Consider the following 26,946-nt stretch of genomic DNA (forward strand, 5'->3'; position numbering starts at 1 on the left):
TAGCGGCTCCTCATTCAGCCAGGAGCAGACTGTTGGACTCTGCTGCAGTGAAATATAGGGTTTTCTAAAGGAATTCTGGTGCAAGGAAACACTACAACTTTTGTCAACCTCCAAAATCGACACAAAATGAAAGATTCCTCGTAGACACTTTAAGATACAACTCTATACAATGCAATGTGCCCCTGTGTGTGCTTTGGGGCGGCGGTGGAGGGGCTCACAGCAGCACTCGCTGCTCATTCACGACAATGCAGAACGTACGTGCTTTAACGTCAGAGTCTAAACACCACAAAAGTCTCCAATAACACCAGAACAAGTCGCTAGATTTGTCGCTAGTAGCTTTTGACAAAAAAAGTCGCCATGAGGATTTGGAAAGTCGCCAGATTTTGCGAGAAAGTCGCCAAGTTGCCAACACTGGCACCGACTAAATATGTCCCCAGAGCAACATTGGACGTAACAATTGTTCCTATCACATATTAAACCAAACAAAAATCCATCTTCATAAAAACAAGTTGTACAAATAATAATATATAAACAAGCATCTTAAAGCTACTGCAGATGTAAAAACAAAAGCATTTGACTTACCAGAGCTGCTGTTCACTATTTAGCTGCTGTTCCTCCTCTCTTTGTTAATAAAGAGTTTAATCTCACGGTTGTTCAGTACATCCGTGCGTTTTAGTTCCAGTAAGAAGTCCTTCTGGATTCATGGACGCCAGTGAAGACAGTCGAGCCTCCCCAGTTGTATTTCTTGAATAGGTTTTATTGCGTTTGAGGACTGAAAATGTCCGCTCCACAGAGGCAGCAGATATTGGGATTGTGTTTTGGAAAATGTCTATGTTAATCGGGAGGAGAGAGAGTTATTCGTAAATTAAAACAAAAGTCTTCAAATGATTCAAAGTTGTCTTTGTTCAATTTAATTCTCTTGCAAGAGGGAAATACTCAACACAGCTCTTCAAGCTGAGTCCGTGTTGGAAGCATTCTCAACATCAGTTCAAATCTTCACAAACCTTATAGTAAAACAGAAACAGTCCCCGCCTTGAGATAAATCAAAGATGTCTTTTTACGCTTCTCGTTCTTCCATGATCTCATGCCAGATACATTCACGAGAACCTAAACATTCCCATATTAGGAAGAAACCACAGTGAGTCTCCTTTCTCACCTTCTTGGGTCTGAATGTATAGCCCGCTAAAGTAAACAGAACACTCAGTAACTGTTCTGGCAGGAAAACTATGTTTAGACAAAGCTATCTGTTTCTAACTCTCTTTTTCTAAGCCGTAGAGCAGGGGTGCCCAATACGTCGATCGCGATCGGTGGTAGTGCCGGTAGATCGCATGCCATTCAAAATAAATGTGATGTCCTCGTGGCATTTGCCACTTGATTGACGTACAGTGCAGCCAGTCTGAGATCACGTCTTATCTAACACACGAGTCACAACGTATGCGCGATCAACAACGTGAGCTACTGCAAAACTCTGCGAGCTAATTAGTTAGCCTTCCAATTTATTTCTACTAAAGAAGCTAAAGCTGCAGCGCCATGATTTGGGGAACTTCCAAAACCCTCGCGTCAGAGCTGGAGACGCCACAGAAGGCGTGTGCGCAACTTGACAGAGCAGATTGACAAGTGTCTGTCAGAGTTTGACAAACGCTTTCAAGACTTTGCTTTACTCGAGCCAGTCGCTAGATTTATGTCCTGCAAATTTCAGGAAGATATTGAGGTTGATTCACTCGCATTAAAAATGTCAACACTGTCATGGACAGTTTTAGTAACCAAACATGAGGAAATGTGCCACCTTCTTGACTGCATTATTCGGCTCTACTTATTTATGTGAGTCAGCCTTTTCCCACATGAAGAATATTAAGTCCAAATATCGTTCCACCATGACTGATGATCATAGAAGTCTGCTTGAGGCTGGTTACCAGCAGCTACTGTCCGGAATATTTAAACCTGGTTGATTCCATTCAGTGCAAGTCATCAGAGTAAGGTGATGACCAAAAATGTACAGAATTGTATTGTGCCATAAGGGTTCATGCAGTTATGCAAGGTGCGCCAACATATATTGTAAATATAAAGTATACTCAGTATATATATAGAAATAAATAGATATTTAGCATTTTTAATGTAGGTAGATCATTTTGACTTGGTCATTTTAAAAGTAGCTCGCAAGCCGAAAAAGTGTGGACACCCCTGCCGTAGAGTGTAAACATTTCATGATACTGAGATATATATTTTTTCCATTACAATTGTCAACGCCCAACATGTCACGCTAGCCCACTGACCAGTCACGTATGGCTTGGCCAGCTAGCAGCTCTGGCAAGTCAAAGAATACGCCCAACATGTCAAACTAAAGTTCTGATTGGTTGAACACTATGACAATCAACAATATCGTCCCCATTCACTTAAACTGCACATGGATTCACTGGTGAGTCTGCAGGCCTGGGGCCTCTCTTCTACCTAGAGACACAGAGGTGAAATCTGATTGGATAAAAGCTCTACTTAAAACAAGCTGCACTGAAGCAGAGCAACTGAGGAACACAGTAGCTGTGCAATGAGAAAATAAGATAACGGGAAACATTTTTTTATAAATTATAATACATGTAGTGTATTTAAGAAAAATAATTATATTATAAACTTCCGTTTTCACAGGAGAGTTAAGTTAGTTAAGTTTAGGAGAAGATCATGGTTTGTTTACAATAACTATGAAAGTGCCGTTACTGAAGTACGCAAGTTACATGACAAATAAAATAAACATTAAGTACTTGTTTCACACGAGGAACGAGCAGCAGGCTTCTGGGTTAAAGATCCATCCGCCACTACTCACGTCTGCCCTGTGTGGGTTTTTGCCGTCTTTATACTTCCTCTATTATGATTATGTGGATTTTATATGAAATAATTCCCTTGGATATCTATGAATCACAGCTCATTATTTTTTTGTAGGTGTAGTCAGGAATGCTGGATGAGATCATCCTGCAATATTCTTTATTTCCAAGTCTCGTAAAAAGATGAAAACCAACAATGTGTTAGTCAATCTCTCAATACTTCCTGACTTCTCACCCTGGTCTGCGGCTCTTATTCCAGTGAGTTCTACTGAAAACATCACTCTTTCACAAATTACATTTGTTTAAAAAAGTAATTTCTTAAAACAGCTGGACACTGTAGTTTTTATTAGTCAAACAGAAGGAAAGTATTTGGGATCAAGCCAAAATATACTACAGTGTATATTTTCATGCTAATAAAGGAACATGTCAGCCAGTGCAACAGTGTGGCTCATATAAGTGGTAAGGTAAGTTTTAGGACCACAATAGAGCTCTGTGGTACAGTGCAAGAAGAAACATCAGGTTTCGATACTCACACAATACTTATTAGTAGATACATTCATGGTTGGTGTGGGTCAACATATGGATTTAATTATATATTATTATAAAACAGATTATTATATTATAACAAATGTAGAATATCACTAGACTTTTCCTTTATGCTGCAATGCACGGGGATCTCCCAGACACTTATTGGTCAAAATACAACAGGTTGTAAAATTGCTTAATATTCCTTTAAGGATGGAGAACCCACGCAATGTGCCCCTTGCCGTGCATGTAGGCATTTAACAGCCTGGTACCTGCCACAAACACACAAACACTGCTGCGTCAGGGCACTATAATTTCCCATAACATCCATACCACCCTCCCAGTTTCTGGTATGCAGATGCTCACACACGCACACACACACACACACACACACACACACACACACACACACACACACACACAGTGTCCAGAGGCCTCATTCACTCAGCTCTCACTTAGTAAGCCTCTGTGATAAATAGCTCTCCCCTCATGATGTGTTATTCTTTTCTGCTTCAGAAGTTTTCCTCAAGGTAGGTACATTTAATAATGCAGACATTATGTAAATGACCTCATTAAATAGAAAATGCATACCAAAAAAGCAGACGCCTCCAAACATTCTATCTTGTTTGTAGCATTTATAAACATTCATTCAGCCTGCCTCCACAGTTTATCACAGTGTAGTAATGAAAAATGAATAACAGCCCCACAATTAGGTTATTATGCTCTTGATGATGCATACACACAATGAGACACCTCAGGACAAGACCACAGATTACATAGGGGGATTTATGGCAAAACACACAACTGCAATGTTGCTAATACATAACATGTAATTATACTGGATCACAGCACAGAGTAGGACCAACAACCCCCCCCCCCCCCCCCCCCCCCCCACAATGCACTGTTGAATAAACCAGCCTTGAACAAGGGTAAAAGCCTAAAATATTTCCAACAGAAAACAAATCCACCACCATCTGGTCTAATTATAATGTCGGGAGCAGGGATCTATTGTGAGTGTATCTGTAGCTATTTTAGAGTAAATGTAGACTGGGGAAAGGAAAAATGTCATCAACTGTGATCCCAAGGACAATGATGCATCGTAATCTTTGTCGCTCTAAATTGTTGATAACAAGGCCAAATAATTTGACTGAGGTCAGGGTAGACATACATCCCAACCAGTGGTGGTTGGTGAGTCAAAAAATTGCTGCAAAACCAGGCTTGCTGTCTGCTCAGCTCAGTCCTGATTCCGGTTCTTCCATGCCCTTCTTAACCCCTGTGGGCCCAGCAATACGGCCTGGGCCTCCAGCAGCGTGGTGTCGGCTCCCAGTGGGGAATAGAGCTGTAGCAAGGCAAAGCTCTGCTCCTGGCCCGGAGGAGGAGACGCTGCTGCAGGTAGCTGAGCTATTCTCCTCCTACCGCCGGAGCTCCGACAGCAAGTAAAAGGCTGCAGGAAAGCCGGATCTGGATCTTTCCGTGGTGGACTGCTCTCTGCTGGAGGCCCTTCTGGAGTCGAGGCTGATGTAGTTTCTAGTGAACCTGCATGATTTCATCTGATCTCGCGGGGAATCCGACCCGGTGGCACCAATGACAGTCATTAAGAATAACTCTAAGGACTAGCCTCTTCTCTCTGATGGTCTTGTTTACTGATGTAGGTCATACAGAGGCATTAGTATTAAACTGAGACTGTTTCCCAACCAGTTAAAAGTTCCTCACATTAACTTTAAATACAATTATTAGTATTACTACATTAGTTACTTATCTCTTCTGTCTAACGTTCAACAAATAATGAATCAGTAAAGCAATGGCTTACAACAGGGGTATTCAACTAAAATTCCAAAAGGTCCAGATTGAGAAAATCTCCTCGGGCATAGGTCCGGAACATTACAATAATATCTAACTTGCGCTATTTAGTGCCATGTGTGTGTGTGTGTGTGTGTGTGTGTGTGTGTGTGTATATATATATATTCAATAAGCCTAGCAGTAGTAACAATGTCTCTGTGTAGTCAACAACTGTCAAATCAAATAAAGAAAGTACACATCAATTATATTTTAACAATTATTATTCTCAGTTTTCAAATTTAACTGGATGGATTATAAATAATACATAGAAATACATAAATAAATGTTCTTCTCATTTCAAGTAAAATAATGGCTGGATTAAAGAATAGCTGACAGAAAGATTTTGAAAAATGAAAATCTTAAAATAAAGTACTTCATTTTAGAAAATAATATTTCACTAATTTGTCCTGCAGCTTTAAATTCAGTTAATTCAGGTGTGAAGTGATGTCAATAAAAAGCCACGTTATTATATTTTTCTCATCTTGTAAACATTTTTATTAAACCACTTGTTTCAGCTCTATTCTCTCTGTTAACATCATTGGACAGTGAACTAATGTGTTAGGATTCTGGTCATACTGGGCTCTTAGGTTTATTTTCTGTGTCTTCATTTCAGATGTGAGTGGGTATGTTTGTTCAAAAGAGTTGTGCTTTGTCTCGTAATCGTCACGGTCTCTGAACAAGTGAGACCTACTGGTTTTACCCCGTCCGTGGGAAGAATTGACCTACAGAGTCTGTTCATTAATGGTTAAAGACTTTGGTCTCTCTGACCACTTTTCTCTTTTTGGAGAGCGTCATGTGTCATAACTTCTCTGACTCGCGCAGTTCTTCTGCTCGTCGTTCTCTTTCCTTGTCTCTCCCCTGTATGTCACGGTGTGTGTACATCTCACTCGAGTCAGGAAATTTGTCAGAATACCTATATTTGATTGGCTGAGCTGCATCACGTGATGTGATTTACAACGCATTGGTCGGCGTGTTTCCTGCACCGCTGAACAACTGCCGTAAAGGTTAAAAAAGCAGTGCCAGTTAAAATAGAAGCGCTCCATCAAAATTTAATAATTCTCAGTTATCTATTGGTTTTAGGTCCTGGGTCTGGATACAACGGCGTCTGCGTCCGGATCCGGACCGCGGTCCACCTGTTAGGGACCCCTGGCTTACAAGATTTCTTGAAAAAAACAATCACTGCCGGCTCTGGATGGGAATGAGCCTTGTATGTCACTTGAAGCCTGTCAGTAAACTGGTCCTTGTGGGCTTATTCCGACAGCTCAAAGATGAATTCTACATCTTTACTTGACTTTTTTTGACATTATAAAAATAGGCCTTGACCTTAAAGGTGCGTTCACACCAAAACGAATAATTCACGCTGCATTAAATGTATCATTCTCGCCGTGTTACTCGCGGGGGACCATTTGCGTGATTCGCGCCGGAGAAGGGGTGTGCCTTATCACCCTGGAAGCCGTTATTAACTGTCCGCCATTTATTTCCACCATCAACCATGGAGAAATAACCTATTTCTGGTTAATACTTGTTGTGGAAGTCCCAGATATCCCGGGAAACTAAACGCCTTCTTGGACTCATAAAATAGTCCAGAGGAGCTCCGTGGATTTCATCGAGGTGTCTAGCAAGCCACACGTCGGCTGGTTTACTACAGCTGTATGAACACAAAATAAACAGATTTTGCTGTGATTTAATTGCAATAAACGTACAAAAAAGGAAATAACTACGTAATGATTCTGATTCGTAAAAAGTCTGAATTCATGTTTTCTTAGTTGTCTCTGCTTGACGACAAGCAAATAACTTTTGAAATACTTGTTTTTTCAATGGAGCTCGATCGGTGTTATTCTATGCTAACATTGTAGCAGCTCCATCAACACTCAAAATAACGTCATCTAGGCGTAAATACGGCAGCGTTGTTTTCATTGTTTGTACCATATGGTTTACACACACATTTATACACATAGTTTTCTCCTGTCTCTAGTAATATGAGGTATTGTAGAGCTCTGGATTCCCACCGACGGCTACAATATTTGTTTCCTGATTCAACAACGGCAGGACATCAGTGATGATAGGAGGAGCATCTCAACACTGATAGGCTATCGCGCCGTAGCGTCATGCAATTTTTTCGCCCTGCACGTATGCCGTAAATTTGTTTGGTGTGAACACAGCATCATACTATGAGTCTTGTAACATGCAATTTACCTGTTTTAGCCAATCTGCACTAACTTGGATCCTATTGGTCCAGAACTCTGCAGCAAACTCTTAGCATGTTTCTAAGTGCTCCAAAACCCAGTTGTGAGGCTCTTGGAGTCTAACTGGGCTCTTAGCCCAAGTTGTCTGACCGGTTCAGCTTGGGTCCGTGTTTACCTCCTGTGAACTTATGTCATTCACATACACAGCAAGCATAAGTAAATTGGGACACATTTAGAATGTTTATGTTTACAACTGTGAAATGGTCTTTCCAGTAAGGCTTCTTCTACATCCCCCTGTTCTTGAACTCTACAGAGAGTCTGAGCTAAGATCAAACTGGTCCCAAACCCTGTAGCCATTTGCTCCCATACTCTACAGCAGGGGTCTTCAATGTTTTTCAGGCCAAGGACCCCCAAACTGATAGAGAGATGGAGCAGGGACCCCCTACTATATATATTGTATAAAATTGTGTTTTATATTAAACTGGGCCTAGTGCCATGTATAAACATACCTCTTTATTCAATACTAAGCTATTCAAATAATATACAGGTTCATATATTCATGTTTTTTCATGTGCAAGGTACAGTGAGTAGGGTGGCACTGCCACTGCCATTTAGAAACATACCCTGTCAGCTGATACCAATGCCAATATCAACATTGTCAATGACAATCATGCATACAAGCTATTCAAATTGACGTTTTCATTTTAAACATAAATGTGGAAACGAAAATGAGTGATGGCCTATTCGTGCCACTGCCATGCATAAACATACCTGTTATCTTGCATACAATACTGAACTATTAAAATAATGGACAGATCCTAGTTTGACAAAATAAAAATTGTCTAATCAACAAAAAATGTTGGACCCCCTGCAGTACCACCTCTGCTCTACAGCACGTGTCAGACTCAAGCCGCCCGCCACGTCATTTTATGTAGCCCGCGAGAGCTTGAAAGGCCTATGATTGACTTAAAATTAAAGTCTATGCTGCTTTACAGTGACCATAAACTCCCACAATGCATGATGATTTTGTGACCCGCGAAATAATGGCATCCTACCGCTAGCCAGCAGTTTTTCTATATTGCCGTTTAACCTCTTGAACCCTAGGCTCTAGGAATTTTTAGGCCTGTGCTCGAAAATGTCCTATCCTTACGCAAAGGGGCTTATCTCGCTAACTACAAGGTCTATTTGAATAATTTAAATGGCAAAATAACACAAATAAATGTGAGCTTTGTACATATTGTATATGTTACTGGTAAATGCTGAAACGAATGTTACACACAGCTCAAATTGAAAATTTTCACAGGCAGGCCTAAACTCTCCCAAATCATATCACAACATGTCAGCAGTCCTTTTAAAAAAAAATAAAAAAATTTGATAGAGTGAAGTATGCCTGAGAAATCAATGCCGGTGTACAGGTCAGCTGAGGTCAGCCAACGTCAATTCTGATTTTGGAAGCAGCCGATATCGCTGTCTTATTGTACTTTTAAATACTATCTAACTTTATATTTCACTTTTTTTAACACTAATACTGGTCAATCTATCTAATACAGAAGTTTGGCATCATTTTGAAAGTCTGGGCCATATGAAAACTTGTAAAATGTGGCTCATTTTCGTCATTTGATGTATTTGAACCTAACAGCCTGTGATTGGCCGATTTGCGCAATTCCCACACTCTGGGCAGTGCAGTCATTCGTTCTTTGAGTTGTTTACAGAATTTTAAGCCAATAAAATAATCGAAAACTGTGATCCGCCCCCATGGGTCAAACCCATTGGCCAAAACTGAAATTATTACTCATTCGTCATAGAAGCTCGTCAGAGACTCCGTTTTTTTAACAGCAGAGCAGAGAGATGGGTGCGAAATGCCGGCACAGATGAATTTTTTTTTTTTTTGATTTTCATCCAGGAAACATCTAAAAGGTACGGAGCGTTTCAATGTTCATGTTGATATCTGTGGCAGATCAATAGTAACTTTATAATGGTTTAACTCAAGCGGTTTTCCAGCAAGTGATTGATTTGAAAAAGATCAACAAATAATCCCAAAATGTCCAAGAAGAGAAAAATATATGCAGAAGGAAGGCAATTTAATGACAGATGGGAAAGCAATTACATGTTTGTGCTTTAAGGAGAGGAAGAGTGATTTTAGCAGTCTTGGGCAGTGGTGGGACCATGGTAAGATTGAGATTAGGCTCCTTTGCCAGCAGCACACCTTCAACATCATCCGAAACATCACCATATCTTCCAAGGACCTGGAGACTGATATAGTGGAACTAGAGTTTAAGCAAGTCCACAGGAGATCGAGGACATATCGAAGTCCTCAAGAAAAATAAAATGTCTTTGGCCGACCTGTTAGACATTAAAGTTCAGAGTGCACTGGTCAGGTCCCGATTCCAGACCATCACAGAGATAGATATTCCCTCTAGCTTCTTCTTCGGCCTGGAGAAAAAGAGTGGGCAGAGGAGGGTAATCCACTCACCTTTAGCTGACACAGGGCAGACAGTTGTGGATCCAAGCCAGATCAGAGAGGGAGGAGGAAGCACTGATGGAGGGGTTCTGTGGGGAACTGCCTGAGGACACCAATGAACAGCTCAATAGGCCCATAAGCATGCAGGAGCTGAAGGCCGCCCTGCAGGGCATGCAGGGTCGGCGTGCTCCCGGCATCGACGGCCTCTCTGCTGAGTTCTACAAAGCTTTCTGGGACATATTTGCGAGTGATATTTTAGATGTTTTTAATTAAAGTCTGGCCTCTGGTTCCATGCCAATGTCCTGCCGCAGAGCTGTTATAACGCTGCTGCCAAAAAAAGGGAACCTGCAGGACATCGGAAATTGGTGTCCTGTGTCTCTACTGTGTGTGGATTACAAGCCAAAGTCCTCCAGGCTGAGGGAAGCTATTAAGCAGGTCATCCATCGGGACCAGACCTACTGTGTGCCCTGCAGGTCCATGGGATATAATGTCTACCTCATTCGTGATGTTTTGGAGGTCTCCAGCTCTTTGGGTATTAACACTGGTCTGATTTCCCTAGATCAGAAAAAGGCTTTTGACCGCATTGAACACAACTTCCTCTGGAAAGTTACAGGGAAGTTTGGGTTTGGCGCTGGCTTCATAGCTAAGATCAAAGTGTTGTACAGTGAGGTTGAAAGTGTGCTGAAGGTAAACGGCAGTCTTGTGTGCTCCTTTTAGAGTGTGTAGAGGAGTTCGGCAGGCTTGTGCTCTGTATGGGATGCTCTATAAACTCTCCCTGGAACCCCTCATCAGAATACGCTCTAGCCTACAAGGTCTGTTTTTACCTGGTTTTAGTAAGAACATGGTTTTATCAGCCTATGCAGACAACATTGTTGTTTTTATTAGGTACCAGAGGGATGCAGACCTTTTAACCAATATTGTAGAACATTATAGCATCGGCAGCGAGGGTGAACTGGAAGGAAAGTGAAGCTCTTCCTGTCGGTGAATGGTGTGACTGTCTCCCAGTTCTTCCCCAGAGCCTGGTATGGAAAAAAGACGGCTTCAAATACCTAGGAATCTATCTTGGACAAGAGAACATTGTCCAGAAGAACTGGGAGGGCGTCACAGAGAAGATTGAGGGAAAACTTTCCAAATGGAAATAGCTGCTCTCTCAGATGTCCTTTAAAGGTAGAGTATTGGTTTTAAACAATCTTATAGCGTCCCAACTGTGGCACCGTCTAACCTGCCTAGACCCTCCCTCAGGCTTACTAGCCCATATACAGAGGAGAATGGTTGATTTTTTTTGGAGGGTCTACACTGGGTGCCACAAGGGGTGCTGTTTTTAGCCAGAGAGGAGGGGGGACAGGGCCTCGTCCACCTGGTCAGCCGGACGGCCACTTTTAGACTTCAGTTTGTACAAAAATACCTCTCAAGTCCGGATGTTTTAGTGTGGAGAGATGTGGCCAGCTGCATTCTCAGACGTGCAGATAACCTGGGACTGGATACTGCTCTGCTTTTAATTGATTCTAGTTGTTTAAAGTTAAGTGGGCTGCCTCCGTTTTATCAGGGTGTGTTTAAGTCTTGGGCCCTTTTTACTCGTAAAAGGTGCCCAAAGTCTAACTTTCTGTACTGGTTGTTGAGAGAACCATTGATTCACAGGGCCAAGCTGGACATCAGCAGCAGTGTCACCCCTGGCCTGATGGGGGCGCTGCTCAAATCCTGAACCCTGTGCCTGCATCAGCTGGTGGATGCAGTGGGGCCGACACTGAGCAATGCCCTGGCCCTGGGCTCTCTGCTGGGTCTGCATTCTGTCCGGGTGGCAAGGAGGCTCCTGGAGCTGTGGAGCCAGAGGCTGACGGGGAAAGAGAGGAGCCTCCTCATGAACTACATCCAAGGTAAAATCGAGCCAGACCCTTTCCCCGAGATCTCCCTGAGCCCGGGGCTAGGGGAACTCACCGCCCCCCTGCTTGCTACAACACGCCCAGAAAAGTTGACATTACACAAGGCGGACAAAACTACCTTGTATCTTAACTGTGTAAAGGGCACAAACAAGACCGGACTGTGCAACAGGCTCCCCACTGTGTGGTCAGACAGACTGGGACAAAACAGACCTGGCCCACAGTGGAGGATTTTATATAACCTCCCCTCAAAAAACGGACTGCCGACCTCCAGTGGAGGATTTTACATGGTGCTGTCGCCTCCACTGCTTTTATTTCTGTTTTTAATTCCTCTGTTCTTAACCAGTGGCCGTTCTGTAGCCTTCGAGAGACTGTTTACCATGTTTTTACTGAGTGTAAGAGACTTGCAGAGTTTTTCTCTCTTTTAACATTGGTTTTAAGTCTTTTTGATGTGTTTTTTTACTGAAAGGGTTTTTATCATGGGAGCTGCCTACAAGAAAAGAGGAAAAGAAAAGTGGCAGCTCCTTAATTATCTTTCAGGAGAAGCCAAAATGGCAATTTATTTGAGCAGGATGAACAGAGTGGAGAACAGGGCGGGGCAGGAGGCCAGGTTAGTGTGGCTGTACAATATCAGGGCCAGACTCTGGCTAGAGTTCAGGTTTTATAAACACATTGGAGACTTGGATGCTTTTACACCAACGCTGTTTACACCATAACACCATAACACCATAACATTGTTTGTTCGGTTGTAAATGATGAGTTGATGTTTGCACAAGTTTTTATCAGATAAACTATTATTTATATATATTTTTTAAAACAACCTGTGAATTTCATGCATTAGCACTTTATTGAATTGTTGAAATTGTAGAAATTATAAATATGTTAATAAAGTGTTCTTGAAAAATCTCTGTCTGTCTCAGGCTCTTTTTCTCTCTTTCTGTCTATCTCTATCTGTCTGTCGTCTCTCTCTTTCTGTCTGTCTGTCTGACTTTCTGCCTCTCCCTCCCTGTTACTCACTTACTTACTCACTCACTCACTATGTCTCTCTCTCTCTCACCTCTCTCTCTATCTTTCTGTCTGTGTCTCTCTCTCATACAGTCATTCAGGTCTTTGAGATTTTTAGAGGACTCCCCCCCCATCCCCATCTCAAAATAAAAGCCCCACAGAGTGAATTCTAACTGGAATGCTTGCGATGAAGCCCGTCATTTAATAACCTCTGTTTAAAAAATTCTGATTCTGTCTCCTCTCCTCTCTCCCCCACCGAGCCCCACCCTTTCAAAATAAAAGCCCTATGGATTACTGTATTTAAAGGTGTGTTCACACCAAACGCGATGAACTCGGCGCGAATCGCGTTCATCGCATCATTCTTGCCGCCGGTATCGCCGGGGACTATTTGTGTTCATTCGCATGCATCGCGCTGGACGCGCCGGAGAGGGGGCGCGGCTTATCGGCCTGAAAGCCGTTCAACTGTCCGCCATCAACCGTAGAAAAATAACCTCTATTTCTGCTCAGTACGTGTTGTGGAAGTCCCAGATATCACGGGGAACTAAACGCCGTCATGTCTGGGTTCATAACATAGTCCAGAGGAGCTCCGTGGATTTCATCGAGCTCACTGTGTCTAGCGAGCCACACGTCGGCTGTTTGCTACAGCTGTATGAACACACAATAAACTGACTTGGCTGTGATTTAACGGCAATAAACGACAAAAAGGGACTCCGAAATAACTATGTAATGATGCCGATTTGTACTTGTTTTCTCAATGGAGCTCGGATCAATCGGTGCTAGGCTATGCTAACATTATAGCAGCTCCATCAACACTCACAATGACGTAATATAGACGTAAATACGGTAGCGTCTGTTTCATTGTTTGTACCATATGGTTTACACACACACATGTATACACATAGTTTGGTCCGGTCTCTACTGATATGAGGGATCGTAGAGCTCTGGGTTAGTGATGGGAATTCCGGCTCCTTTTAGAGAACCGGCTCTTCCGGCTCCCAAATGGCTCTTCAGATTTTTTGGTGCTTAAATTAATTTATTACCAACAATAATATAAAATGATGCGCAATATGAATTACTAATGTAAAAAAAACATGCACTATATCAAATGTTTATTATAGAAATACACTTTTATTTATACACTCTACAGAGTGATAAAAAAAATTAATTAGAAAGTGCAAAAACAAACGTTTAACTATTTACAAATGAACTTAACTAACTTTTTATCAACTTTTATTAACTAACTATTTTATTTCATTAATATCAGGTTCACTTACTTGTCTTTTTTCTTCCAATTGCACTGATGGAGGAACAGTTCTCATGTGCCTGTGCAGGTTGTTTGTGGAGCCAGCTCGATATGAGATTTTAGTCTTGCAGACTCTACATTCTGCCTTAGTTTGGTCAATGTAATTGAAATGTGTCCAGATTTTGCTGCGTTTCCTGTTGACACTCATTTCTCAACTTTTTTTTTTTTACCTTTCCAGTCCGTTGCTCTCTCTCTCTCGTGACTCGTCTCCCTCCCTCCTGTTCGTGTGCTTGCTGTGTGCTGTGCTGTGTGTGTAACTCCCGCCCCTCCCCCCTCTGCTCAGCGCAGGCACAGAGACGGCACCACACATATTGACCAATCAAATCAAATGCGGCGCAAGAGAGAGAGAGAGAGAGAGAGAGAGAGAGAGAGAGAGAGAGAGAGAGAGAGAGAGAGAGAGAGAGAGAGAGAGAAAAAAAAACCGTCTCCCAATCAGGAGCCGGCTCCTGTCGTTCACGTCAAAGAGCCGGCTCTCAGAGCCGTTTCGTTTGCAACCGACACATCACTACTCTGGGTGAACATAGGCGGCTACAGCATTTATTTCCTGATTCAACAACAGCAGGACTTCAATGAGGTCTCTTTTTTTGTGATGATATCTGCATTCGTAGTGCGTAGCTTGCTGCAGCTCGCCAAAAAACACGTGGTATTGCCTAGAACTTGGTAGTTTATATATTACTTTGTGTATAATTGTGTTTTGAGTGAGTAAAATGACTTTTTTTGTATTTTTTCTCAGAATCTCGTCGTTAAGTAGGTCGTTAAGGAGGTATATAGCATATGGGTAAAATTCATCTTCTTTTCGGAAAAGTGATTTATATGACGTTCTTCGCAAAAAACTCTTGCTTTGGGCGTCGCTCGGGATTATAAGGTTAAAAGGGTAAGGATAATTTTGAAATGACAACTGACAGCAGCACAGAGAAGAGAAATCTTTTTAAAGTTTGACAGCAACGATTGATTGGCTTAAGGAACAACTGTGCAGAATCTGGTTGGTTACTTTAAAGTGAACGCCCCCAATCAGCTGATGGAGTAATCACGGGGCGAGAGAGAGACTGGGAGATTATGAATGAAAAGGTATGTAAAGATAGTCTTCCTGAGTCTTCTCGGCCGGGCGCTCTGCCGCCGTGGGTTCCAGCGCCCAGCTGTGAGCGATCCTGCCCGTCAGTCTCTCGCTCCCAGCGTCGCTCGGCCCGCCTGTGTGTGTGTGTCCCGCGGCTCTGTCCCTACTGATGGTTTTAACGGGGAAAGATACAATTAGTAATTGCCTACAGCTGAGGCTGATTACTCCTCTTACCGGCCCCGTTCCCTGAACCACCCCATCCCCACACTCAGTCCCCTCTGCAGCTGAGCCCAACCACACCCACGTCACCACAGGCACTAAATAGTATAAGTTAAATATTATTGTAATGTTCCGGACCTTTGCATGAGGAGATTTTCTCAATCTGGACCTTTTGGAGATTTAATTGAATACCCCTGGTTTAGAGCATAGTCTCAAGAATTTTTGTATGTGATACATGTGCCTACAAAATGTCATACATCTAGGTGAAATGTACCGATGAGGCTGCTCTTTTGAATATTAGTAGGGGGCGCTGTCAAGGCAATTTCTAAAAGAAAAGGCAAAACCCCATATGAGTTATTTATGTTCATCGCGTGTCATTTCCTTTTGCCAGTAGGTGGCGCTATGACTTTGTGAAAATGTTGGCACGGAAATGTGCTCATGCCTGAACTAGCATCATGCATAAGAAACTTGGGGCGGATTGGACAATGTACCTTGGAGTTACAACAACTCCCTCTTTCATAGCGAATGGCACAAAATGGGAGCAAACTGGGCGCATGCCACGTCAAGGTCGTTCAATGAAAACTCACCATTTTGAAAAGTCTTCTTCAGAAAGGTCTTTAAATCGTCCTGACCAAATTTGATGTTGATCGCATAAACTCTGTAGGAGGAGTTTGTTAAAATACAAAGCCTGAAAACGTAGTTTAATTGGAGTCGCATTACATTACATTACATTACAGTCATTTAGCAGACGCTTTTATCCAAAGCGACTTACAAGAAGTGTATTCAACATCGGTATTCAAGAGAACTACTAGTCACCTGAAGTCATAAGTGCATATCCTTTGCTAAACAAGTATCTAAGAGCATAAACCAGGGCAAATGTACAGTGCAGAAACAAACATACAATAAGTGCAACGAGCAAACCCGCAAGCTCCAGCGGTCTGATGGCCGACGCCGGGGCTCCGGCAAGTAGAGAGTTGCAGTAGTCCAGGCGGGAGATGACAAGATCCTGGATGAGCACCTGCGCCGTCTCCCCAGTGAGGAAGGGGCGAATCCTCCTGATGTTGTAGAGCAGGAATCTACAGGAGCGTGTAACCGATGCGATATTTGCTGAGAACGACAGTTGGTCATCCAGGGTCACACCCAGATTCCTCGTAGTCCGAGTTGGCCTCACCACGGTATCGTCCATGGTGATGGACAGGTCTTGGTGCGGGCAACCCTTTCCCGGGAGGAACAGTAGCTCGGTTTTGTCGAGGTTGAGCTTGAGGTGGTGTGTCGTCATCCACTTCGAGATGTCAGCCAAGCACGCAGCTATGCGTACCTCCACTTGAGTGTCACCAGGAGGAAATGACAAGACGAGTTGGGTGTCATCGGCATAACAATGGTAAGAAAAGTCATGTGAGCGAATAACAGAACCCAGAGATGTTGTGTAGAGCGAGAAGAGAAGGGGGCCCATGACTGAACCTTGTGGAGCCCCCGTAGACAGCAAGCAAACACGGTCCCCCTCCATGTCACCTGGTAGGATCGACCTGTCAGGTAGGATGCAAACAGGGAGAGTCGCATTAAATGACCGGCACGCTACGGCTACGCCATTCCACCAAACGTAAAGCTTTTGCTAACTTTTAATCACAAAGGTCTTTGGATGGTACTGTCCAAATTTTAAGTGGCTCTGATAGTCCCTAGGAGGAGTTCGTTAAAGTATAGCGACTAGAAATCAAGGGAAAATTCACACAAAAATCGAAATGGCCGGCTTTTGGTTGATTTTAGAGCATGTTCCAAGAGACTTTTTTTTAAGTATCCACATGATACATGTGCCGACCAAATTTCATACATGTAAGTTAAACGAAGCGCTGGGGCTGCTTTGTTGAAATTTTGCAGGGGGCGCTATCGAGGAAATTTACAACAACCAAGCCAAAAATCCACATCACCTACGACATATGTACAAAGTCTTTGCGTATCCCAAGTCACAGAAACATCAGCTTGTTTTTTCATGGCGAACAAAGCATTGCCACGGCAACAGAGTTATCCCAAAACTCACAATATTCATGATGAACTATCATCAATGTCTTAAGGCTTTCTTTCCAAAATGTGAGGTTGATCTGGTGAAATGGCTAGGAGAAGTAAATCAAAGTGTAAAATTTGTAATTTTCCGTTGCCAGTAGGTGGCGCTATGACTGTCAAAATTGAGGCATTGGAATGTTTTCAGGCCTGAACTAGCACCCTGCATAAGACATTTTGGGCAGATTTGACAATGTATCCTTGAATTTACAAGAACTTCCATTTGTATGGAAATTACACAAAATGGATGCCACGCCACATCAAGGTTGTTGCATGAAAACTAATGATTTTGATGACTTTTCATTATAAAATTCTTAAAATTGTGCTGACCAAATTTGAAGCTGGTCGCATAAATACTGTAGGAGGAGTTCGTGAAAATACAAAGCCTGAAAACGGGACAAATGGCCGCCCAACGTTGTCAGTGCTCGGGTCCTAAAAAGCCTGAGTATAATACGTTGCATTTTTTTTTCTCCTCAAATAATCTGTTAAGATTCTGTCCTCCCTCACGCACAAATCGAATTCTCCCCTTACAAATCAGTGCCTGTACACTCTCAAAGGTTGGCTGAGAGTGCACAGGCACTAAGTTGCGCTCAAATTTGTTTTATGCTGGGTCTGATCTTTTGTCGTCGATATACTTCCATATGCTGTCACCCTCTTCAACAAGTCCCGTGGGTACCCAGGTAAAATGAGTCTCACTTATTTAGTTTCATTCATCTACCTACCTGATTGATTCCTTCTATCTCCAGTCTACATCCATTCCATTTTACACAGCCACATCTTAGTGCACCACTGACACTATCCAAGCAATGACATGCAGTGTCTCAATACTTTGTCTGTCATATTTTTTATCACTTTGATTTGTTAGCCAGTGTTATTATGGAGGCAGAAACAGGGGTTAAGTCATCAAACAGTGCTGTATGGTGAGTAGAGACTTATCAGTTGATCCCCCTGTTCGTGGTCAGAGTGACAGGCTGCTTTTGACTTTTTCACTTTAACATACATTTAAATACAAGTAGTATAATTCAGTGTGGCTTTGTGGCACAAAGGCAGTAGAACTGCCTGTGCCAAAGCACACTGACTGTAATCCTGCGGGTTTATTGTTGGAATGCTGTTAAGCATTCCAAGTATTGTTATCCTCTTCTTTATTCTTCCTTATTGTTGGAATGCTTTTAAGCATTCCAAGTATTGTTATCCTGTTCTTTATTGTTGGAATGCTTTTAAGCATTCCAAGTATTGTTATCCTCTTCTTTATTCCTCTTTTTATTGTTGGAATGCTTTTAAGCATTCCAAGTATTGTTATCCTCTTCTTTATTCCTCTTTTTATTGTTGGAATGCTTTTAAGCATTCCAAGTATTGTTATCCTCTTCTTTATTCCTCTTTTTATTATTATTATATTTCTTCCGTCCGTTTTTTGAAATGCTTCTGCTCCTTCATATTTTAAGCTACAGAAACCGTTCAAATATCAAAATGTTCAGCTCTTTCAGGAGACGAGTGCTATGTCTCTTCATATTTCTAATCTTTAAACTTTTTGAATTATTAAGCTTTTTGCCACTTTTTTTTTGAATGGGTTTCTATGGAGAATATTTTCAAATACTTCAAATAATTCTTCAACTTTCAAATCCTTCAACTTCCTCATACTTTCAGCTACAGACACCATTTCAACTTTAAAATACAGAGAAAATCTTAAGCTATTATTGTATGTTATAATCTTTTTAATATCTTTTATACTTTTTGAACTGTCCCATTTTAACTTTTATGATTTTTTCAGTCCTCTTCTGCCTTTATAATGGGTGTGTATTGCGCAGCTTAGAGTGCGTGATGTCACCGCTAGAGTGAAGAGCAGCTTCAGATTCTTGTGAAAAAAATATTTGTCTTTTGCCTTCGACTCCACAATTTTAACTCTTCATATATATTTTTTAGTTCATATAGTAGCTAATCCTGTCTTCTCGTTAAAAAGTGATTGTGGAATCCCACAGATTTACACATTTGCCAGAAAATGACTTAATTGAGAGGAAAACCCAACTTTCTGCTCCATAGAGACCAATGTTAAATCTGACCACTCATTTCTCAAAGAAAGCCGACGGTACCAGTTTTGTATATTGCGCCGGAGCTCACATTTTTAACACCACCAACATAAAAAACACATCATCGCGTTCGGCAGAGTCTTATCTTTCTCACGGTATCCTTATTTTTTGGCTCCCTTTTTGTTAAAAGGAGGCAGGAGTTTTGTTCAAAATCACTGTTTACTGTAACGTTTCTCAATCAGTCTGCTTCTAACGCCAGGTGCGTCCTCACCATGGCAACCAGTTACACGCACGCACGCTCTCTACACACACACACGACTTGGAGATATTCAGTCAAAGGCATTTTTAGACCTCCTGTCTGTCTGTCTGTCTGTCTGTCTGCCTCTCTGTCTCACTCACTCACTCAGTACATATAACTGTCTGTCTGCCTGTCTCACTCACTCAGTCCATCTAGCGGTCTGAGTCTGTCTGTCTGTCTGTCTGTCTCACTCACTCAGTACATAAATCTGTCTGTCTGCCTGTCTCACTCACTCACTCAGTACATATAACTGTCTGTCTGCCTGTCTCACTCACTCAGTCCATCTAACGGTCTGAGTCTGTCTGTCTGTCGGTCTGTCTCACTTACTCAGTACATAAAACTGTCTGTCTGCCTGTCTCACTCACTCAGTCAGTACATAACTGTCTGTCTGCCTGTCTCACTCACTCACTCAGTACATATAACTGTCTGTCTGCCTATCTCACTCACTCAGTCAGTACATATAACTGTCTGTCTGCCTATCTCACTCACTCAGTCAGTACATATAACTGTCTGTCTGCCTATCTCACTCACTCAGTCCATCTAACTGTCTGAGTCTGTCTCTTTCTCACTCTCACACTCATTCACTCAGTCTATCTCTCTCTCTCTCTCTGTGTCTCTCTCATATATTCATTTAGGTCTTAGAGATTTTGAGAGGACTTTTCCCTTTTTTAAGCTACAGAAACCGTTCGACTATCAAAATGTTCAGCTCTTTCAGGAGAGGGGTGCTATGATTTTTCACGTAATCTTTAAATCTTTTAAATATTAAGCTTTTTGCAATTTTTTGGAATTGGATATCTATGGAGAAAATCTTCAAATCCTGTTAAACTTCTTCAACTTTCAAATCCTTCAACTTCCTCATACTTTCAGCTACAGACACCATTTCAACTTTAAAATGTTGGAAAAACCCTGATCTATTTCCGCATAAATATATAGACAGAAAAATGTTACTGCTGAAATGAATAAATAAAAGTTGATACCTAAACAGGACATAAATAAATGAATCTATTTCTACATTTCTGTATTCCTTTATTTATTTATTTCTGTATTTCTGTGTCCGTATGTTAATGAGGTAGCGGTCCGAACCTCATTCTTGGTCAAGTAGGGGAGCAAGACAGAAGCAACCGATTCCTAGTAAATCATCCATTTAGAGCAGTGGTCGCCAACCCGTCGATCGCGATAGACAGGTCGATCTCGGAGACTTTCCCTGTCGATCTCGGAGACTTTCCCTGTCGATCTCCAAAATAAAAAATAAAAAAAGAAGAAAAAGAAAATCCTGTGCCAAAACGATTTGGCCCCAAGCTGCGCGTTCTCGTCAGGAGAAGTCTCTACAGGCGAGCGCGAGCGCCAGGCGAGCACTGCTCGTCCAAGACCCGTTTGAGAGCAGAAGTTTCGCGGAGATTCTGCAGTTAAAGAGCTGATCCCAGATCAGCCTGACCTCATGCTGATCAGACAGCAGACTAGCGGGAAAGGGAAGCAGAACATGAAGCTTCTCTACTAGCTGCACCAGACAGGTTTGGCTAGCTCAGGGGTCGTAAACCTTTACTATCCAAAGATCCATTTTGCCCTATTTTCCACCAAATAAAATGTGTCTGGAGCCGCAAAAGCTATTTGATGTCAAATTTCTGACATATTTTCTGTCTCACTCACTCACTCAGTCCATATATCTGTCTTTCTGTCTGTCTTTCTCTCTCTCTCTCTCTCTCTCTTTCTCTCTCTCTCTCTCTCTCTCTCTCTCTCTCTCTCTATCTATCTATCTATCTATCTATCTATGGACCTTGAACGCATCACAATTGAACTGAATGGAACCTGGTTCATTCGCTCATTTATAAACAGGACTATGCCATGGAACTATAGAGTCAGCAGAAGAGATGGTCACTGTCATTCATCTGAACAGCATGCATGACAATGATTACAATATAATAGGCATAAGTCTCTGAAAAAGTTAGTTGTTCCAAATGTTGTTATGCTGTTAGATGCGTTATTTATTCAAGCAGGACTGTGGTGCCAACCGGCTGCTGACGTTAACAGTTGACGTTGTCGATTTCAACGGAGTGAGAGGCAACTACAGCGCATTGATGCCTATCTCTTGATTTATTTTTACTGAATGGCGGCCCCTAATAACCATCACATTAATTTGTCACGTACCGGACAACTGCATGAGTCGGCAAACCTGGTATTGATGTTATAACGATGATGTTACAATGTTATTGTTGCTGCACTAACACTTAATTAATCAGCATAATTTCATGTCTGGAAGAAGTAGCCTGTGCTGATCAATCGCATACATATTTATTTATTTATTTTTGCAAAATAACTGGGGGTCGAGGTGCGATGACCTCGTCCTCAGCGCTGGGTGATGTCTGGCTACTCACTCCTGTTTCTCATTGTGTCATGGTTCTGAGTCTTCTGTGCCCTACCTTACATGCTTTAAAGTAGCGGATTCCGGAAAATCATTAGTGTGTAGCGGGAACAAGTTGTATACAAAAATAGAATATAACCTACAATGAATACTTTAATTTTGCGGTAAATGACTTCACCCGAATTAATATTAAAATGCGTAGAGTATACTAATCTGTATGTATACAAGCCCATATCAATAATTAACATGTACAGCAATCTAATAATAGCCTTATTCGTAGCTAATGAGTATTCAACAGACATTTAAAACAAAGCTGACAATTTTAACAAAAACATTTATTAATAAGCTAACAGATTATTTACAGAATATTTACAGAAATAATAGTTGACATTGTATTATAAAATTAAAACATTTGATTATAATAAAACAGAGCCTAAATTTGATAGTAAAAAAATGCATTTAAATACTTGAACACAGAACTAATATATAAACACATGAAGTCATTAGAAATAATTAAATACAATAGCTATAAAATGTGAACATTTGAATGATTTACATGAACGAAATGAACAACAACAACAACAAGTGGAACAATAAACAGAATTGTTTATTCTTCTATGGCTATCAGATCGATAGAGTCGCCAACCACCGTAATCCGTACAGTAATCGGCGGAGTCCTCATTGCCGCCTCGATCGGGCCCCACTTTTCCTCCCGAATAAACAAGGTGGAGTCGTCCTCCAGGAGCAGCTGAAGGAGTCCTGGAGTCCCGGCCACATCTACGACCCCCATGGCCCCGACCACCCGAACAGCCGTGGAGGTTAGCACCTGACGAAGGACAGGTACCACAGTGTCAAAAGAAGGATTCAATATAACTGCATACGTATATGCCCACGATATAATCTCTGGTGCAGCCACTTGCTTCTGTAAATTAACAACAGAAGAAAAAAGCAGCAAAAGCCAAGTAAGCATACTTCAATCTTTGTCGGAATTGTCGATTGCAGTCGGAAGCCATAAGCTGAATCGGACCCTCTCAGGTGTGAGATCTGGACTCGAGTCCCAATCGCGATGTCCGTCAGGGCGGCCCCCCCCCATAAACACACCGGCACCGTTGTTTCCTCCTGTAAATAAATTAGTATTTTACTGTGCTGACAATATGCAAGGTAACCCACGGACCGTTACTTAATAGCTTACCTGCTTTAGTGCAATGTTAAGCAGAGGGACCGTGTCCCTCGCCACCACCACCTTTTTCACAGCAGACACCTGAACACAGTGGATTTGTTTGTTAGTTTTCACATTTTAAACCAAAAGTCAAGAAGTCTTAGTCTTTTTATTTTACAGCAATATAGTATTTGTTTCCACATCGCGGTCCTGTCAGACAGAAAATCACGTACCTCGACAACCTCTGCCTCCACAGTCACTAGACCCAAGGATTCCCTGCAGGCTCTGAGGGGGGTCAGAGCTGAGCGGGGACACAACAGTGCCTCAGCCTGTTTCTGGAGGTGCTCTGGTACGTCAAGAGCACTGCTCCTAAAGAAGACAGTGTCCTTCGTGATGTTTAAAAAGTAAGGGGGCGACTGCCCCCTTACACTATAGCCTCGCACTACATAGGAACCCCCCTCCTTCACTTTGGTGCTGTACTCCTCGTACAAGGTAACTTTGCTGATCGAGTGACCGTCAGAAATGACCATAACGGAGTTGTTTTTTATAGTAGCCGCTTTGGCCTTCCCATCACTGAACTCCCAGCTCAGCACCCTGGGCTGTTCCTTTACCGCCATAACGCGAATGTGGAGTGGCGGAGGCTTCGAATAGGGACCTTCGGGCTTGGAGGACAATAATTTGTGAAGTGCCATTCTGAAATGAATAAAAAGACATAGACAAATTACAGAAAGCCTTTGCTGTATGGACATTTCTTTATTTTCTATAACATGTATTCATTATTAAATAGGTCTGTGTATTCATTGTTTGTTCATTTTAGGCTATGCATTTTTTGATGACTACTGTTTTATGGTGGCCCTGAACGAACGTTAAACCGCTTTTTGTCTTCTCTATATTAAAATAACTCTCTTCACAACACTTTTAAACTCGTATAGCTTCCTTTATAGACCTACTTTGAGTCATTTCACTTATAGCTTCATACATTTGGCCAAGTTTGATAAGTTAGCCAAGAAGGGTTTTAAAATAGTAAGGCTTTTTAAAAACATAAAGATAGTGGAACCTCATAAGTGCCAGCGTTTCATACCATAAGTCGAAATTAGCAATATAACAGTTATTATAATACAACACGAATTTTGATAGGAAAAACGGAACCTACCTCTCTTGATTTCGGATGGACAGCACTAACGTCTTCCCGCCACTGGGGCTATTGTTTGTCTCCGCTGTCAGATAGTCGCGAGCTCCGTTGTCATATCACTTTGTTATTACATTTTTTTTCTTTTTTTTTCTTCTTCTTTCTTTTCAGTTTCCATATTTAAAATGCGTATTTCATAGATTTTTATTTAATTAATATTTAGTGCTTTATTTTATTATATATTTTTTCTTGTTTGTGTGTCCGCAGCCCACAACGTTGGACATAGCAACCAGAGGGCAGAGATGTACAAATCGTACTGTGATTGGCTCTTTGTCTTTCTCTCTCTTTGAAGATTTGTTTGACCGTTTTTTCACAGTTTTGACTCAATGTACAGGCTTGAGACACAGGTGTTTCAGCTCATTTGTGTTGATAAACACACAGACACAAGCACACACACACACACATACACATACACACACACATACACACGCACACACACATGACTTGGAAATATTCAGGCAAAGATTGTTATGTCTCTCCTTCTCTCCCTCTGGCTCTCTGTCTGTCTCACCCTCTCTCTCTGTTTTCTCTCTCTCTCTCTCTCTGTCTGTCTCCCTATCCCACTTACTCAGTCCATCTGTCTTTCTCCCTCAATCTCCCTCTCCCACACTCGCTCACTCACACACACTCTCTCTCTCTCTCTCTCTCTCTCTCTCTCTCTCTTTCTGTGTATCTCTATCTGAGGGACACAGACAGAAAAAGAGATAGAGACAGAATGACAGCGAGACAGACAGGAGTTCTAACAATCTTTGCCTGAATATTTCCAAGTCGTGTGTGTGTGTGTGTGTATGCTTGTGTGTTTATGAACTTCACTAATTAGCTGAAACACCTGTGCCTGCAGCCTTTACATGGAGACAAAACTGTGAAAAAACAGTCAAACAAATCCTCAAAGAGAGAGACAAAGAGCCAATGACAGTAACTTATAACTTATGTTCATCATGTACATATTGGGAGTTATACAGTATTTGTTTATAGTCATCAATGATGATACATTTATCCTATATAACGCAAAATACTAAGAATTAAAAACAATGGACATTTGATTATCAATGTTACACCTATGTTTATATCGGCATGGAATGTGGAATATTCAAGTGCAATGCAGTTTGACTGCTTTAAGTTATGGAACATTTACTTTAGTAGATTGCAGTCACTAATACACAGATGTTAATTACTGTTACAGATGTTTGGAAAACCAGTACATCTGTCAGAGTTGAGACATAAATGCATGCTGTTTATTTAAAAAGGATAACACACTGGGAACTATTGCGTGACCGTGTACTAGTACTGCTACTACTACTCAACAACTACTACAACACATGCTACTGCTGCTACTACTACTACTGTTGATATACTACGACTGCTGCTACTACAACAACTTCTGGTACAAATACTGCTACTAATACCAATAGTTCTACTTCTACTACTATTACTACTACTACCACTACTACTACTACTTTTACTACTATTACTTTGACAGTAAAATCGTTTAGTTTCAAGCTTTTCCTGCATTGTAATTCAGCTCTTAGCTTCTTTAGATAACACAGTTTAGCTTCCATGTCTGCCAGTTAGATATTTCAACTAGAAGGGTTTTCTGCAGTAAAGTTGAATGCTTTTTAATTTGAAAAGAAAGTGAAGATGTTGGACAAAGGTAGTGCAGTAAAAGTACAATATTTTCCTCTCAGCTGTGTGTTAATGAATCTAGGGCCTAAAACAATATAAGGTTTGACTCTATAAACAGTCAAAAAAATTTAACGAATTCCCAAAATTCTTCTAAAAGACAATCCACCTCAAACTGCTGAGTCAAGTAGAAGCAGTGATTAGGTGAATATTAGACATTATAAACCCAGAGCGAAAGTATATCAATTTAACTGTGATAATTTGTATACATTTTGTGTGAAAAATAAAATACACGATGTATACATTTTTAGTTACACACTTGAATCTCCAAGTACCCTTAAACGCCTCATCTTTCCCTCACTATGCAACAAGCCAGACCTTCTACATTGTGCTCTTGACTCCTGACTGGTAAGTAGCTGAGTTTATTTTTCAATTCTCAACGTGAAAAATTAAGCTTTCACATTTGACAATGACATTACAAGTGGTTTCTAACTGAAACAGGGTTCAAACTTAGCAAGAAGAGCAAACATTTTCCCGGTGAACCAAAGTAAAACGTTATTGTTAACTTGCTAATACTAGCGAAGTGCTAACGCTAGCATAGCTGCTAACGCTAACGTTTGTCATACAGAAAAGCGAAGTTAGGCTCTGTCTGGTTGAATATGGCACCTATACTCTCGCTTCGCGCTGTAGCGTTAGCTCGTAGCATGAATGGTGCTGTTTATACTCTGTGCTGTGTGCTGCATTATTTTTAGATACGTCAGAGGGCGAACAAACTAAATGAACCGTGAAGAATTAAAAAGACGAGTTTAACTCATTGATATGCTCATAGACTGTAGGTGTAACCAACCTCCAGAATGAAGAGGAGGCTTTGTAATGATCTGTAAACTCATATCTTATATTCTTGGACTACTGTATTACCTTTATACAAACCCGGTACATGAGCGGCCGCGACTACGGAAT

The sequence above is a fragment of the Pholis gunnellus genome (genome assembly GCF_910591455.1).
Source record: "Pholis gunnellus genome assembly, chromosome: 3".
In the NCBI taxonomy this organism is placed as follows: domain Eukaryota; kingdom Metazoa; phylum Chordata; class Actinopteri; order Perciformes; family Pholidae; genus Pholis; species Pholis gunnellus.